Genomic DNA, 17,493 nt, shown 5'->3' with positions numbered 1-17,493 from the left:
CAAAGCGGACTTGTATTGCTATACCAAATGGGTGTTCAAGCCTGCATCTTACTCTTACTTCTGCTGGTCTCACCCTGGGATAAATATTCATTTTCAAAGGCTGGCTCAACACTCATTAAATTATCTGAGAAGACCAAATAGAATACTTCTCAAAACAAAAGGAAATCCAGCATCTGAAATATAAGAGATCTTGTGCCTTTCATTATGCTATACAGAGTGTTTTACAATGCTTTTCAGTGCTACAAGCAGTTTTTTACAGTCTTTGATATAGTGAGACTCTGATGCTGTTTCCACAAACCGAGCACAGGAAAGCAGCATTAATCTCATGATCCTCTTCTTTTCAGAGAAAGTGTAAGGTCATTTTTGTCTCCACAATTCTGAGAGAGCAGAATTGCACAGAGGAGCCAATTCTAATAACATTTTATAGAGGCAATAGAAGAGGAAGAAAACAGGAAGAAGAGAAAGTAGAGACCAGCAAAGAAAATTATATGATATGTAGCTTTATCTAGTGTAACCCAGCAATTGGAGGAATTTTCCATTCTCTTCTATTAAACACTTTTTAATTAAAACGATCCCAGCACACCCCACGCTGGCCATTGACAAGACTCTCTGAGCATTGTACCACTGTGGCCTAAATTAAACACTCTTAAAAGGCTGCACTCTGACTTCGGTTTGGGGATAACGCAGGAGGGCTGGCCCCCACACAAAGACACAACACGCTGATAAACCTTTCACGGATTCTGGCCCTGTTGTATGAATTTGGGGCGTTTAAATTGTTCTGAGTATTTGCTGACCTTAAAAGGGAATTTTAATGCAAATTCCGACCCACCCTTCATCATGTGAAGGAATCCAGAGCTGGTCAAATGTTAAAGCAGCCGGGCTGTGCGTTGGGTGATTTCATCTAGATGGCCTGGTTACCAGATGAGATAATCCTTGGAAACAAGATTTCTGATCTAAAGCCCTTTGGCAGGTCCCCGTGGCCTCCAGCATTTCTGCAGTGCTGTAGGAAAGGAAAATGGAAACTGTCCAACATTTGTCCCAAGACAAAAGTGCTTCTTTTAAGAAGAAACACACACATAAAAATAAAAATAAAAATAAAAATAAATAAATAAATAAATAAATAAATAAATAAATAAAAGTGGAATGAGGCAGGTGTTCTCCTGGTAGATGTGGAGTCGAGGATAATTGCCTGTTCTCTAGGTGCGTCGCCCTCACAGGCTCTCACCTTTGTCTGATAGCAGAGGGTGTAATTAGGCTGGAAAAAGCCCTCCCGCTCCCCTGAAGCCCTGCTCGTGCTTTGTGCAGGCACAGCCGGTGCTGGTGGGGAGCAGAACAGGACCCTGGGCGGGCCGTGCCCTCCTTGCATCGCTCCCACCCGACTTCTCCCGGAGGAGCAAAATGAGGCGGCTCCGCGCAGCGGCGAGAAGTGCGGAGCACCTGCAGCTCACTTAAGAAACAGTCAGCAGTACATCCCTGCCACACATCATGTCCATGTTTCCTTACCAAGGAAACGTTCTGCTTTTTTTGGTGACTTTGCTCTTCCAAGCCAGTGGCTCATGTTGACTTTTATTTCTGTAATCAGCTTCTGTAAGGAGCACACTCTAAGCACATGCACGCGCAGAGGGAATTAAGCGAATCCTATGCTTATATTTAGACATCCCAGAGGCACAAAGCAGGTTGCTGATTCTCTGTGAAAATTCTCTTTCCAGACACATGTACCTGCACCTGTCGCACAGTGAATGATTAGAACCATGATCCTGCAAGCGATGGCTACCCGTGCCTATTTACCAGGGCTCGCACAGAGCCACAGCTTGTAGCAATGACTGCAGTCCACTCGGGGGAAATCGCCTTTATGCTTTCTATTTGCTTCCTCAACAAGAGAAAGTTTTAAGAAAAAAAGGAATGTAGGCAGTGTTCCCTGTGACTTCTTTGTTTGTTCTGAAATAGATGTCTTTAGCCAGCACTCTGTGAAAAATCTGCACAAGAGCGTAAAGGCAAAGGGTTTCTAGGACGCCTCTTTCAACATGAAAGCGAGAACTTTAAGGAAGAGTTTCTTTAGGAAACGGTTCTCCTTCGTGGGACCTGAGAGCTGGTGGAGAACAGATTACAGCTCCCTGACTCTGCTGTCATTAAAGTTTAGCTTCATCAGACATCATAAGGTGGTGTTACCACTTGTCTTCTGCTGTTTCTGCTTATGAGCATGAAAAGTTTCAGCTACATCTGAATCAGATTGGAAAAAAAAAAAAAAGCAAAACGTTTTCCTTTTCCTTTTCCTTTTCCTTTTCCTTTTCCTTTTCCTTTTCCTTTCTTTTCTTTTTCTTTTTCCTTTTTCTTTTTCCTTTTTCTTTTTCTTTTAAACTGAGCTTAACAGCATGTGAGGACAAACGTGTTTTAGACTGCGTGGTGTCAGAGGGACAAGCCCCATCCAATTAGACACAGAAAAATAGATAAATTCATAAGTATTTGAATGGAAATAAGCACACAGATTTCCATCCATAGGACCATGCAAATTCACACTTGAAATCGCTCACTCACGATGCAGTTTTCCCCACCTAATTTCGCAATCCCAAAGTTAGTTCTTCTCCAAGATATTCACTTTGGCTGCCCCCTCTGACTCTCTGTCCATGGGCACTTCCTTCAAAATGGGACAAATGTCCTCTCAGAAGCGCTTTTCTCCCTTTTTTGGCCACAGACACTACCGTAGGTGGGAAGCCTGAAGCCCGTGTGAAATCACTTTGGATGTGAGGTGGGCAGCCACAAGGCTTCAGTGAGCAGCCACACAGCTGGAACGAAAAATCCAGCAACCATGTGCAGGCAAGTATGGTGCAAAGAGCTCGCATCCAGCATTCACAAGACGAAGACCATTCTGGCAAGCTTGCAAATTTTGCATCCCTTACTGCTGAGAAAGGGGCATATTTGTCAGAGAAACTGCTCATGAAAAATGATTTCACCAGGAAATGAAAATTAATGCTGGAATCATTTTTAAATTAAATACTTTTTCAGTGATATATGTAGGTAGCAATGCTATTTTGCCAATTTATAGCATTTTGTCAAATTTCTCTTGCCAGATGAAGTCTGAAAATAGGTGTGCACCATGAAAGAGAGATTTTGTTTTGACAAACTAAATGAAACATTTTGATTTCTCATTTTTGTCTAGTGTTTTTGTTTTGAAACTGCCTTTGTATCTGTCTAATAAAAACATTAAAATTTGCTCTAGATCAAAAGAAAATATTATACTGGATCCAGAGAAATCAGATAGCTCAATGTTTGGGTAGTTTGGAATTATTTTAAAGGTGGGTTTTAATTCAATAATTTTAAAAAGTTTACAGTCAATCTCAACACCTGAAATAGTAGACAATGAAACAGCTAAACAAATGGGAAAATCCATGGTTTTCACAATTCTACCACTGAATAACAGCATGTCTTGCTGTTTTCATTAAATAGTTTTCATGCACAGTTTTGTTTTCATGTTTTTGGATAAATATTTGTAGTGGCAACTGCATACTGTGTACACAAATTGCAACTACTTCCAACAGCAATAGGCACCTGATTGTGATTCATGTGCCATATGTTTCAACATGTTATAGGGAATAAAATCACTGAAACACATTTGTCTGTAATCACTGTTTGGAGGGGTTATGTAGGACCTAGTGTAATTGGGATTCCTGGCAATACAAAGTGAGAAGTGGGCTGTGATCTACACACACGGCAATGGTCGTGGAAGGACAAAATACCGTTTTCACTTCATGTATACAGAAAACTGTGATTTCAGCTTGTCTTTTCCATCTGAAGGGATTTTGGACTTCCTAATCTGTATATTAAAATTTTCCTTGCAATGGATGAGAAGCGGCAAAAGAAACCAGGAGTTCAAACATCTGATTTCTCTGTTTTGTCCCCCCCCACTGTGTCTGACAGGCGAGAAGCACTGACAATTTATAGGCATCTCCTGCTCTTACACACTCACTTGAAGGGCTGTCCTCATCTCCAAGGGGCATTCTCCTGAAATTCTGAACCAACCGGAACCAGAGCACCAGAAAACTTATGTTTACAACAGTACAATTATTTTGATTTTTATTTTTCTTGTCTTGAAAGAATAACAATGATCTGATGCAAAGGAAGATTTCTAGCCATTTCCATCTAGGCAGGAAGCGGTATTCATTTTTATTGGATAAAAAAAATATTTAAAGATCAATCATCCAAAGTAGTAATCTGCTCTTAAATAATAATAATAATAATAATAATAATAAAAAGTGTGTAAGTCAGTTTGAGAAAACAAGAGGCTTTGGAAATCAACCACTTTCCAGTGTCTGTTTTCACAAGAACATATTGTGTCCTTTTTCTCCTGTAAAGAGTGTTAAGAAATCACTAAGTTGTAGGGGAAAAAAAAATAGTAACAATTGTAAATATATCCCATTTTTTACTTTTAAGGACTGTCCTCACCGAACTTCTCTGCTAAGCACAGTGTAACAGGGCTTGGTTGGGGATAAAAGAGCAGCATCCAATATAGCACAGTGGCCACAAGGCCTCCAAGCTAATTTTTTTAATCACTAGGGAAAGGAAGGGGGCTTCCCTTTGCTCTTCTCTCTTGCCATTGCAAGAGCACACTGGAAAGCTTGCAGCTGGTTTCTGCTCCCACTGCTCGTGCAGCGAGCCCTGCTGTGCCTCACACACACACCATCGCCTTTCTCAAAGGCTGGGGAACAGTGGAGCTACACACAGCATAATCTACCAGAAATCAACTCCATGGGCTACGAGTAATTATATACCGTACATCAGTTCGCTTTGCTTACTGAATTAAAATGAAACTAATATGGTCTTAAGCAAGACTGAACAAACAAGATCATTAGGTAGTTAGAGAGATCATCAGAAACTCCTTTTGCATTGTTAAAATTATTGAATTAGGATTATTAAAACTGCTGGCAAAACCCAATCCTTTTATCAGGCTAGATGTTCAGCAGACTCCCGGCACTCATTCACAAACTGGAAGACAAGCAGCAACTTTAAAAGTGAAAAGGCAATGGGTTTTATCTGCTCCTTCATCAATCCTTTTGTATTTGTAGGCTCACTACTAATGAGTGGAACTCATCCCGCTTTGCTACCTGGAAGCTTTCTGTGGTGAAGATGAAAGAGATGCTCATTCGAAGTCTTTTTGTTTTTGTTTAGCAAACATAAATGAGATTATTTTTTTTAATATTATAGTACAGCAGTGATCATATAACACACACAGTTTTCTATCTAATTGCTCTGCATATCCAGAGCTTTGAAGTTAGTCCATATAAATATCTCTGAGATTTAACAAATACAACTTTTGATTTCCACCCAAGGCAAAGCAAACAATTTTATTCTCTAGCGTGGTCGGATTCTGAGTTGTGTTTCATGCTAGGAAAACCTCCAAAGCAAAAAATCATATCCAGCTGCTCTCTACAGTGCAGAAATTCAAAAAGAAAATAAAAACAATCTGTAATTCAAAATTTATTGGCAATTTTCTAGCGCACTTATCTGCAACAGCACGAGCAACATGAGCAATCAGAGCACAGAGCTCATTGGTCTGAAGGCCTTAAGAAAAGGATGTTGGAGAAAATGTGAATAACTAGAGGCTATAAAAAGAGCAGCAAAAGCATTAACCTAAGTAGGACTAGAGCAAAGTTAACTTGGCAAAGGAAGCAAAGTGGGACAACTCTTTTCCTTGCAAGTAAAGCCCCTGGTGCTGGAAGGCTGAGAGGAAAAATCCCGAGAACAGCTGGGGAATGACGGAATTGTATTTTCATTTTTATAAATGAAGCTCCTGATTTTAAATCAAAGTAAATACCTCATCCAGCATTTGTTGAGAAATACTTCTAAAATACAGCTGTGTTCTGAGTTTCCCGGCTGACAGAGCCTCGCCACTTTATCCTTTTTAAACAGATGTGGTTTGTAAATATCCTCACTATGGCACTTTAACTACATCGCTGCGTGGCTGTGGAGATGAGGCCAGCTGTGTCTCCTAACCGGATCAGCTCCCCGAACAGATGTCCCCCCTCATGAGAAAGCAGAGTCTTGCAAATCACTTCTTCTGAGAGGTGCCACCAGAGGAGGTTCATGGAAAAACACCAAGACATCCATCCTCCTAAAGTTTTCTTTTCCCACTTGAAAGCAAAACTGAACGAGGGCCTGAGCATCAAGTTAAGGGATGACCCTCCTCATGCCTAACCTGGGTTGAACCAGAGGAGACTTGACTTTATCCCAGCCTACGGCCACGCAAGTGTGGCTCACGGCTACTCCAGGAAAATCCAGCGCTGAAGGCTGCATTTTTTTGTTCATAGGGTAGTAGAAGGGTTGACACGGCAAGCTAGACTTAGGCCAATGTGTGAGATAAACTGGATGGCATCTTGTATAAAAGGACAGCAGCAGCACTAAGGAAACCCTGAAGCCCTCCCTGCTCCTCTGCTGAAACCATAAATCAAGCTGGATTGTTGCAGCTGTTGTTTTGGAGGAGCTTACAGAGTGCCAGGACTTCGGGCTGGGGGCCTTGCACCAACCCAGACAACAGCAGACATGGGCTCTTGAGAGACATTGCACCGACTTGCATGCTGCTTCTCCGGCCTGAGACGGAGAAGGACGAAAAGCTGATGTGTCCATACTGTACCTCCACTACAGCCCCGCAGACCTGCTCTGAAGTAGTCATGAGTTACGACTGCCAAAGAGAATTCAAGTCTCAGTGGCAAGATGAGTGCCTCTTTGAGAAACCACTCGTGGGTTCTTCGGTCTGGTCCTGCCTGGCACCATCAGCTGCAGGAAGCAAGCAGTGCTCCTGGAGCCCTCACCCCAACGCCTCTGCTCTGCCCCCTCTCCCCAGCCATCCCATGGGACCTCCACTAACACCACGTGTAAGGAGCCTTGCTGGTAGAAACCTGCTGTATTTGCTGAAATAAGTCTTTAGGGAGGATCAGAGCAAGCAAAGAGATAAGGAGAAGTCATGTAACAAAATACTATGTACAAGGAAAGTGTCCTCTGACAAAACCAGGAACGCTAACACCACCTCTTACCACAAACACCCCTTACACTGGAGAAGCTCATGGAGGTGACACCTCTGTCCTCCAAATGCCTTCGCTGGTGCAGGTCCTGCATCCAGTGAAATGGGAAAGGACACTTAACCATGCTACTGTCTTAACCTGAGATCTGTTACAGAGCTTGGGTTTTAGGAGAACCTTGAAAATAGTACAGAATTACTGTCTTCCCTGCTAGAAGTCAAAAGAAGTCTTCTACTCTGAAGAGACAGAGCATAAAATTAAGCTAAAAGCAAAATTTCAAAACTGGTTTTCAAAAAGGGTTATCCTGGTTCCAGCTGCCCACCCACAGCAAAGTCTTCTTTGAAGAGGAGTCCATCCAAAGTCCTTTTCCCACAAGATTCCGCCACCCTTTCATTTATCTCGATATCATTCTCACCTTGACACGTCTTTGCTTTGTGGTGCATCCCCACCCCAGCCATGACAAATTGCACCGGGCTCCTCACTCCTCTGCCCTTGTCTGCAGCAGTGCTCTCAGCTGCACACCGTTCCCTACATCATTTCAGATTTCTTTGGCATCTCAGCAAACAGAGAGCATCTGGCCCTGTGTAGGTTTTCCTGCTGAAACACACAAGCAGGTTTGCAATGCAAGGATCATTTGGCTCCCCTGTAGTACTGGAAGGTTTGGTAATGACTCAGCTATAACTAACCTCATTTTGGCAGACTGAAAAAAATATTTGCCATCATCCCGGAGTGAATATGTCCTTTTGGTTAGGAATATTCTGAATAGCAACAGAGGACGTTTGAAAACAAAGAATCAGAAGGGAAGTTGGGCTCTCACTCATTGCAAAATGGGTGAACTGAAGTGTGGGCAGAGGCAGAGGCAGTGGCTAATTTATCTGAACGCTGAGCTTAATGTCCTGTGGTGCAGGAGGCTGAGCTTAGTGAGCAGCAGCCCCTTTCTAGCCGTAACTACTGGCTGGTGGCCCAGGAGCAGGTCCATGATTTATGTCTGTTAGTTTTTGCTGCCGTAAAGGTGAGGACCTATTCTAAGCCCCAGACTTCTTCTATAGTCAGTAGAGAGAGATGGGCATCTCCTGACGGCACCCTATCGCCCCCGAAGACAAGTGTATACAAGATACAAGAGATAAATACCCACAGAGCAAAGCTGAGTGTCCATCTTAGGTGGCACACGTGATTTTTAGGCTGATACAGTAGAAGAAATGAATCCTTCCAGTTGCGTTTAATGATAGGAAATGAGAACTTGTTTGTGTATCTGCTTTTATTGGTAGTCATTTAGCACAGACATGTTGAGCATTCCCAGTATCTTGAACCACTTTTTATTTCCAAGTGACAGAAAATTCTGCTTGCATCACTCTGCCACACAAACATGGTGCACTTGTTTTTTCCTTCTACATGAATTACCGAAAGCTTAAAAAGAAAAATCCATATTCTGTATTACGAGAAGCTAGAATGTCTGATAAGCTTTTAGCAAGGGGAACACAGAGTCTGTTTCAGAGGTATAATATAGAGCTTGCAATTCAGGCTTCAACTTACACTTGACTTTTATGCCAGCCGTGTATGTGGTTGATAGGGAAAGCAGATCCTAAATGCCTGACTGACACATTAAATGTGATGGGTCTGTAATGCAGGCAGCATTACTAGCAGAAAAGGCACTGTTATTTGTTTTCTTAAGATCCCTAGGTACTCGGTTTTAAAGTCTGCTTGGAGCCAAGTGACAAGAATCTTTAAAACTGCAAAGCCAAAAATAGCTCCGACTTCCCAGTTACAGTAAGCTGTAGATAATCTCTCGTGGCAAAGTGATGGAGTGCAGCCTAGTGAAAGCAAAGCAAACGCTGATGGGGACTCCTGTGCCTACTGGATGTAGGTCTGACATTTTTCCATGTAGCACCATGCTACCCTGTTTCTTTTATTTAATGTTCTCTCTTCTTCCCAGTAATGTTACCCTTTTGCACTTTCTGCAAGATTTTTCAGTGGAGGAAGTTAATGGTTTCTTTCACGTTGGTCCATACATGGAACATGCTTGGGCTGACCCCCGGTCTCCTCTCCTCACTTATCTCTTCTATAAGGTTTCCTGCTTTATGACAGGACACTCTCCTAGCTGTGTTCTTCTCTGAAATTCACGTGGCGGATTTGGGTCCACGCAGCAGACATTCCAGTGTCATGGGATTGTTGGTCCTTTCAGGAGAGCTGATCTGTCTGACTCAACCCATGTCCTCTTCCTTTGATAAATCACAACACAGCAAGGTCACAATCCAGAAAGAGGGGTTGTTTGCGTTTGTGTCTCTGATTTACTGTTTTTCTTGTGGTTGCACAGCTGAAAGACTGGCAATGAATCAGCCAGAAACAAGTAAATATTGCCAGCATCATGAGCGACAACACACCAAGGGGATGTTCCGGGTCTCTGTAGCTTCTGCCTATGTCAAGTGAGGAAAGCAACCCTGAATCACGTTTCTGCACCAGTTGCTTTGCTCCTTGGGAGAGTTCACACCTCACAGGGGTGCTCTGCTGGGCATCCTTAACCCTGCACAGCCTTGGGAGGCTATTCTCAATGCCCCTGTTAAGCATCCTGTACCTTCAAAATTAAGGGTCTATAGGTGAAAATACTGATAAGAAATGATGCTAAAAAGATCTGTTGTTTTAGCTCCTTGGAAGAAGCTGAGAGCTGGAGTGCAGTTTCCTAGCTCCTACTTCTTCAAAGCTGAAAATACTGTAAGCATTTCCAAAACCTTGTTACTGACTTGTTATTGTTGATGTAATTTTTCCTAACCATATCACAGCTGAAAATCAGATTTCATGAATTATAGAAAGATCCACGATCAGGTTTCCAAGAAGATATATGCACATCAAAAGATACAAAAGAAAAAAAAAATCTAAACCATGAAATGAGGAAATATCAAAGCAAAGATCCATGGCAGGGTATTTTAGTGCCATTCTCCTAGGAACTCCCAGGCATTTGTCCCTACCAGGGAGCCGGGTAGGTTTGGTCACTGCACCAGAGCCCTGCACCGCTTCCCATTGACAAGCTGGAGAAGGAAGCAGTAAGTAAACTCACCGTGCAGAAGGGTGGTGGAATACTCTCTGCCTTCTGCTGCACCTCATTTTTCACCCCACTTATAGAAACCTGGAACTCAGTCCCGGTGACACAGAAAGCAAATGGAGCAGTCAGCCCCTGCTCCTCCTACCCCGAGCTGTGGGCTGTGCTGATGGCTCTCACCAGCCGGCCACGTGCTGTGGAGGGAGTTTGTGAGCAAATTTGTGGTTTGGAGCCTTTTCTCCAACCAAACGCAGAGTGACAGGAAGGACTTGTGCTCACTCATGCAACCTTTTGCAGCAAACCTGCCTGTGTGGAGACAAACCCAGCCTGGACAACCAGGCTTCAGCAATCATGGGCTGAAATAGGAATTGCCACCGTAGTGTAGAAGAACCTTTCTCTCTGAAAAGTCAGCAAGGTAATGGAAAGGTCTGGCCTTTGATAAAGGTAGAGACAGGCACAGAAGCAACCACCTCGGCAGCCCATATAGTGCAGGTGTCATCAGCTAAGGCAGCATCACGCGTGATAGCTCAGGGCTGGGACGTGCAAATTTCGTGTCACCCACCACGGGGCAGGTCTGTGCTGGGCTTGACTGAAGGACGGCTGAAGCAGAAAGGCTCCCCCGGCCAAATGGGCAGTGGCAGAAGCCCGTGCCCTCATTTAGGCTGTCGTTTTGGAAGGAGTTTTTGTGAGTTAGGTGCTCAAACCTATGAGGCTAGAGTTGTATGGCTTCTGCAAATAAGGCATAATCGAGTGTGTCTCCAGGTATTTCTCCTTTGTATTGCAATGTGGTGCAGAGCCACCACTGACTCAGGGGAGTTTAATTTGTCTCTATTATACGCATCTGTGTCTTGCTCACACATCCTTTCCAAGAAGAGCTGTAAATGACTTTTTATGAAAAACAGGCACTCACATACGTATTATTTCTTTTTGTGTCTAAGAAAAATGAGTCTTTTCATTTAATTTGCTCCAATTTCTCCCTTCAGTCCTCCCAATTACAGACCTGTAGACTGCAATTATTGTATGTTTTATCTGCTCTCACAAAAGGGTAGAATAAATCAGCAACACAAGTGTCAGCAATGCCGGTGTGGGGTATGGCGAAGCTCTCCTGTCAGCAATCAGAGGCATATTATCAGCTTAGCCATTTCTAATCTTTCTGGTGGCAGCAAGGGAGATGTGGATTTGGACCAGCTTTGAAGTAGCATCGGTGCTTTTAAAATACAAATATTCCTGCTATCATAGACAAGATGCATCATAACTTGGGTCTGCTTTCCAACTCTGTTCACCAGCCTGCTGACTGAACCACATAAAATATAGTAGTCATGTTGGTCCTCTTGATCCACTTGTGTTTGGTTCTGCTGACACACATCCTGTTCCAGCCCTGGAAATGGGAGCAGCCCAAGGCCGTGCAGCCATGATTCAGAAACCTACAGGACATCACAGCATCTCCTCCTGTGACTTTGAGGTGCATCCACAGAATGTGGCAATAAATGAGCACTAGTTCATCTTCAAAAGTTCTAGGATAAATTCAGAAATGCAGCTTTTTACTCCAAGTAAACCTGAAAAAGGTTTATTTCAAACTTGATTTTCAGCAGTTGATTAGGCTCACCAACTCAACACACTAGAGTTATTGCAAAGAACTGACAAAGGTGGGGGGGAAAGCTCCTATTTGAACTTCATCCCAATTTTCTGTTGTGTTATTCAGGGGGACCTTGTCAGCTATCAGATCATCAAAGGTGGCGTGCTTGTTTTTTAATGTCATGACAGTAACTTATCAGGGAGATACTGAACCAAGCAGGGCCAAGGATATCATGTGTGTTTAAAGTCTCAGAGCAGAGCACAACATCTCATCCATTTAACTGCAGAGACAGGATGCTTCTGTGAAAGCAGAATCCAGCAGTAGCTGCTAGCAATTCCTTTAGACCAGGTAGGCACAGAAAGCAAATACACTAAAGGTCAAGGTGTTATGTGTGTCTTTTAAAATCCTGACTAATATAAAATTGGAACTTTTGTGACCAGTTTGGCAGGGAGGATGAAAGGCTTTGTGAAAAGGTGCACTGTTATTGACATGCCTGCCAAGATTTCGGGAGTCCTACATCAAGTGCAATTTCCCACTTGAATTCTCTGGCCTTCCATGAAACGTAAGAGATGAAGGGATATAGCAAAGCAGGGGAGAGTGGGCGGGCATGAGAGGCTGGGAATGAAAGAAAGCACAAGAAAATAAATGACTGATAAGGTTTTCCAGGAATTCGTACAGTCCCTGTCATGGTACTAATGCACAGCAGGTTAGTCAAGAGAAAAGACATGACAGAAAACTGGCTAAAATACTTCATTATTTCAGAATTGCAAAATAAGAGCAGTTTTGGGGAGGGGAGCGATGGCACAGTACAAGAGCTCACAGGGAGGAGAGAGCTTATCGCTGTGCAGGAGAGTGCTCAAGGCAGTTCAAATGCCATCACACTGCTATGAAATGTTAGAGCTGGCAACATCCAGAGGACCTTTGAAGTCCTCAGTGTCAGGAATAACCTTTTGGAGGAAGTTGACTGAAAAAAAGGTATACTACGGTAGCAACAACAGCTGTGACCCCAAGCAAAATGGGCTGGAAGAGAATCATTATTTCATGAGAAATTGATAAAAAATGCACTCATCAGTTTTCCTCAAGAAGTTTTATGTTTTTTACAAGAAAACCTGTAGACTAAACCAGCACTATTTTCAGTTTGCATTTTTCCTTTCTATTTCTTTCCATAATTCCTCTCCACCTTTATTTATGTGGTTTTTTTTTTTTTGGTTGGTTGGTTGTTGTGTTTTTTTTGTTGTTGTTGTTTTGTTTATAAGGGAAACAATAGGAAATTAAAAACAGAGAATACAGGAAAAGGGTGAAGAAGACAGAAGAGGATATATTTTTTAATTATGACAGATTTTTGTCTTCAGCATGTGTACTCTATTTTCCATGTGCATTTCCTAAGGGCTGTTTGCTGTAACTAATAGATAATGTGGAGTTCTCTGGCTTGTTCAGCTCCTAACACAGTCCTGGGCTTTGATGAAAGAGTTAAATTTTGCAGCGATACGTGAAGCCCTCCAGACAAAGAAGGCAGTGCAGGGAGCTCTCAGAATCTTTCGGTGACAATGTGACCCGTCTGTGGGACACACAGAGAGAGAAACTTGGGTCCAGGTCTTTAAGAATTGGTTAAAAACGTCTCACTGGATAAAAGCAGAAAACCCTGCTGTGATCAGACTCAGGAGGTAATTTAAGTTAACTAGGCAATTTTGGCCAGTATTCAAGCAGGAAGGGATGTGAACCCTCTCAACCTTTCTTTGAAGTTATAGATATGTATGAACACACTGAGAATGTCTTTGATAGGATCCCAGCTATTGAAAATTGAAGTTTCTGTAATCACACTTTAAAAACAGTTTGAAAATAATCATCCCATCAGAGTGTCCTTTTATGGCTTCTCATGTCAGGCTGGGTCAGCAGCATCACGCTGTGACATGTAGCATGTCATTAAATCAGAGTGGTGTATCTTAATGGCAGGGATCAAACATTAAGCCACGGAGAGAAATACACAGGGCTCCACTGAGCTGACCCTTTTACTCTTGTGTATATACTGGTTATTCAGCGTGGTCAGCCCTCTCTCCTGGTCCCCACTGTGCTCTCCCTGAGGAACACCAGAGGAAGTGAAAGGCATGGCCTTTAGAGGGCTGGAAAACTAACAAGAAAAAAATCAGGATAATTTGCAGAAAGCCTCTTATCCATGCTCCTGGCCACACAGCAGAGCATGCTGCCAAAGGCAAGCGCTTCACGGAGCCTTTACCTTCCCCTCACAGATGGGGAGCTAAGGCAGACTGGTGGCCAGGAGGGACCACAAGGACAGACCTCCATGGTGGACAAGTTCCCCCTGCCCCAGGCTTCAAAGCAGCCAACTTTTTCTCTTGTATTTCTGCATTTTAGTAGTTTGTTCCTGCTAGAAGCAGTGCTCTCTTACTGTCTAGCGCAATGACAGTAGTGGGGAGTGTTCATATCCCAGTTTTGAAGGCCCACAACAATATTTAAATGACCCGTTGTTTTGGAGGGTCTAGTCCACATAGCAGCTGACGATGGTGCCCCTGCAGGGACGCAGAGGCTGCAGCACCACGTGTGTGGTGCCATGGAAAAGTGTCCCCCCCTCATCACTAAGAGGCCTGGTCTAACCACTAGGCAAGACAGTCCCAGCCTGGATTTCTTTCCCTTTTTTTCCCTAGTGTACTTGAGTGCAAAGAAGCACAGCTCCAGGAGGAAGCTCTGAGCTTGGTTTCCTCCAGAGTATTTGCAGCCTCGGGGTAAAGTTGTTCTCCTGGGAGACTCTGGTGTGAGCAGAAGGTAGGAAGAAAGTCTCCCATCTCCTGACGTCTTTTTTAAGCGACTAGGATATTAAAAGCTAAAAATGAACAGGAAGAGAATAGAGGATGCTTAGTGTAAATGTCCTCAGTGGAGCCAAGTCTTCGGGCAACCCAAGTGGACACGGTTAACTCATTGCTGCTGGGAGGCCACAGGCATGGCTTGGGCCTGCGCTGCTCAGGGCCTGCCGGTGTGAGGGCACCGCCAGGCCTGCCCAGGCCATGCTGCTGCCTGCTCCCAAGGCCAGACAGCATCAAAAGGGTGGATTTTGGGGGCGGCAGGTGGCTGTGTGATTAAGACAAACTTCAGCAACCACATCCATGCTATCTCAAGCATGCTGAGCCCAAGGAGCCAGCCTCAGGTAAAGCCAGGGGCAGCTTTAGTTTTCTTGAATCCTGTCTGCGTGCTGTCTTCCTGCTCCCCTCTTAAAGCAAAAGTGCTTCCTCAACCTGTCTGTAAAAGCAAAAGCGCTTCCTTAACCTGCCTGCAAGAGCAAAAGTGCTTCCTTAACCTGTCTGCAGCTCTGGAGGGGGAGCAATCCTGAGACCTCCAGGGCTGACGCAGGACCTCAACAGCAAACAGTGGAAGCACAGGGCCAGGATAACACGTCAGTGGTCCTTAACTAGCACCCCCACAGGGCTGGCAGTGTAGGAGTCACCTCTGTCCCAAGGGCTGCTCCTTCAGAGAAACAAGATTCCCTATGCATACAATTTCTCATTTTCTTCCTCTTCATCCAAGATGATGTTAATGTACTAATGCTCAGGGTAGGGGAAATTGTTGTTCCCTCCTCATTTAGAGCCTGCAGCTCGGTCACAGCTGTGTGAAAGATGTATTACACTAATGGAATTTTCTTGTTTTCTTGTTTTCATTTTTTTTATTTGTTTGTTTTTGTTTGCTTGTGGGTTTTGTTGTTGTTGTTGTTGTTTTTCTTTCAGATCGGGTAAATCCACAGTATGGCTGCATCTGATTTCTAATCCATTAGTCACCTCTCACCCCTGTTGGAAAATGCTGAGTTATATTTTCCATCTCCCATTGCCATTAACTCTTCCTTCCAGTTCAAGCCACATTCATCTTTGCTGTTTTTAACCACAGCTGTGCTCAGCATCATCACTTGTCTGGATCCCGGTGCTTTTTGTGCCTGCTCCAGATGGAGCAACACCCTGGGGACAGATGCAAAAGGGCTTTGTTGTCAGGACCGCATGACATGGCCAGGGCTGGCTTTGTGTACCCTCAGTGCTGAGTTTTGCAAGCACACAGAATACAGCATTACTTGAAACTGCCATTGGGCTGGTTGCAATCCTGTTCATTCAGATCTGGTCCAGAATCCTTAGCTGAAGGCTTTCTGTGTCCAGAGCCATCTTTTTGGTCTGTGTCTCTCAACAGTGAGCTCTTCAGCTAGCCGCTGTCCCTAGATAGCATCGTAATGAAATGACAGTAACAGAAGGTTTCATTTTGATTCCGAAGATCAGGAGCCTGCTCATCCTTACCTGATAAAAGGGAAGGATGTGTCAGCAGAGCAGGTTATCTGGAAGTGTCTGAGTATTTCCTTTCCCTGGCTGTGCCGTGACGCTGGGCAATGTACAAGTGTCACCTCCCCATGCCACCCCCTGCTACTTTAATGAGAAGCTAACCCAAAACTGAGCTTGTGCTGCACTGAATTATCCAGCCTTGAGGTAGCCAGACTCTCGTTTGTGTCAACCTGGGTGTCCCTGCTGACAGCCCAGAGGTTGTTTGCTCACTGTTCATAACAGAAATGCACTTGTTACCTTTGACTGCTGATGTTTTCTGTATTTCTTAGAGTTCAAAAAACTTATGCAATGACTTGGAAGACATACATGTACCATGTCAGTGCTTTTCCTTTCATTTTGTCTTCTGGGAACGGTTGAAATGCAGCCTGCTTGTTTCATTGCCTTGCATATGTCTACCAGGTGCTCTCCATCCTCCAAGGGGTGAGATTGTGCTTCACCCCAGTGCTCCTGCCTCTGGGATTACTGACTTCAGCCAGTTTGCCTGCTTGCCCACCACAGCAAGCCCAGAGCAATGAAACCAGCTACCACTGGCTTTGTTACCCCCTGTCCAAAGGCCTCCCAGGTTCTGCACAAGTCAGCCCACAAGGTTTAATGTAAAAGCACTCAGCCCTGCCCTTGTCAGGTTGTATGAAAGAGATAACATAGTAAGAGATCGCAGCAGGAGGAGGCAGAAAGGGCAGTGCAGTACCATGGCATGCAGCCTGCAGAGCATGTAGGGTGCCTCCCCCCCCCCACACACAAATCAGTGCAAAGCCTCCTTGGCAGAGCTCTGTGGCCTGAGATCCAAGCCCTCAACTCACCTGGTGAAGCATCCTGAAACTGAAGGTGAGGCAGGAAATTTGTAAGGTCTTATCAAGTGATACAAACATCAGGAAGAGACCACTTTCATACCACTGCGGCTGCCAAGCGCCGCCTGATTGTGCTGGGTGAAGGAGTTGGGTTATCTGCTGGTCCTGTTGTGACCAGGGACTTTGAGCAGGATTCAGAGCAAGGCCAACATGTGTTGATCATGACTGTGCTCCCCAGTTTCACCCAGTGTGCAGATGCTACTTCTGGTCTCTCACAGCACAGCCCAGGTTGTAATTAGCAGCTCATCAGCATGCCCTGCCTGACTTTAGGGTCTAGTATGGAGAGGCTAGCAGGTCCTGAGGCCGTAGGAAAAGCAGGCTGCAGGGATGACACCGACTCACCCCAGAACCATGGGCTCTTACCACACTACAAGAAGATTTTGTAGCCAAAGGATTGTCCCACTGATTGAACAACACTGGGACCTCAGACGGTCCCTACTCCAGCCATTGCTGGGAAACTATCACAAAGAGCTTCTTCAATAAGCATTTGACCTTCTGGGTCCAACTTCAGCATGAGAAATTTAAAATCTTTCCATATTCCATTTGTAAATACACCTAAATGTCAGTGAAATGGCAAGTGGATGACAATTTTCCCGTTGCTTTACTCCAGCTTTACACTGCTGCAAATTCTTTGGAATCCAGCGGAGTCATTCAGAGGCGAGTGGAATACATATTGTGAAGGATTGCCCTTAGCCGTGAG

At 44.2% G+C, this 17,493-nt stretch overlaps 1 protein-coding gene across 9 annotated transcripts in view; it reads right to left on the bottom strand.

The window, feature by feature from the left end:
- Nucleotides 1–17,493, bottom strand: part of LOC310900771 (uncharacterized protein) — a 332,787-nt gene that overhangs the window by 94,575 nt on the left and 220,719 nt on the right. Inside the window, exon 4 of one of the 9 annotated variants that reach the window (XM_083839210.1) lies at nucleotides 1–1,000. This exon is cut by the window's left edge and continues 9,964 nt beyond it. The exons of the other annotated variants lie outside the window; for them this stretch is intronic. The gene's annotated coding sequence lies outside the window, so the exon portion shown is untranslated. The remainder of the gene's footprint in view (nucleotides 1,001–17,493) is intronic. 9 annotated transcript variants of the gene reach the window in all.

Source organism: Anser anser, assembly GCF_964211835.1.
Source record: "Anser anser genome assembly, chromosome: 5".
NCBI lineage: Eukaryota > Metazoa > Chordata > Aves > Anseriformes > Anatidae > Anser > Anser anser.
The sequence above is the reverse complement of the archived record's forward strand: the minus strand, read 5'-3'. Positions and strand labels throughout refer to the sequence as shown.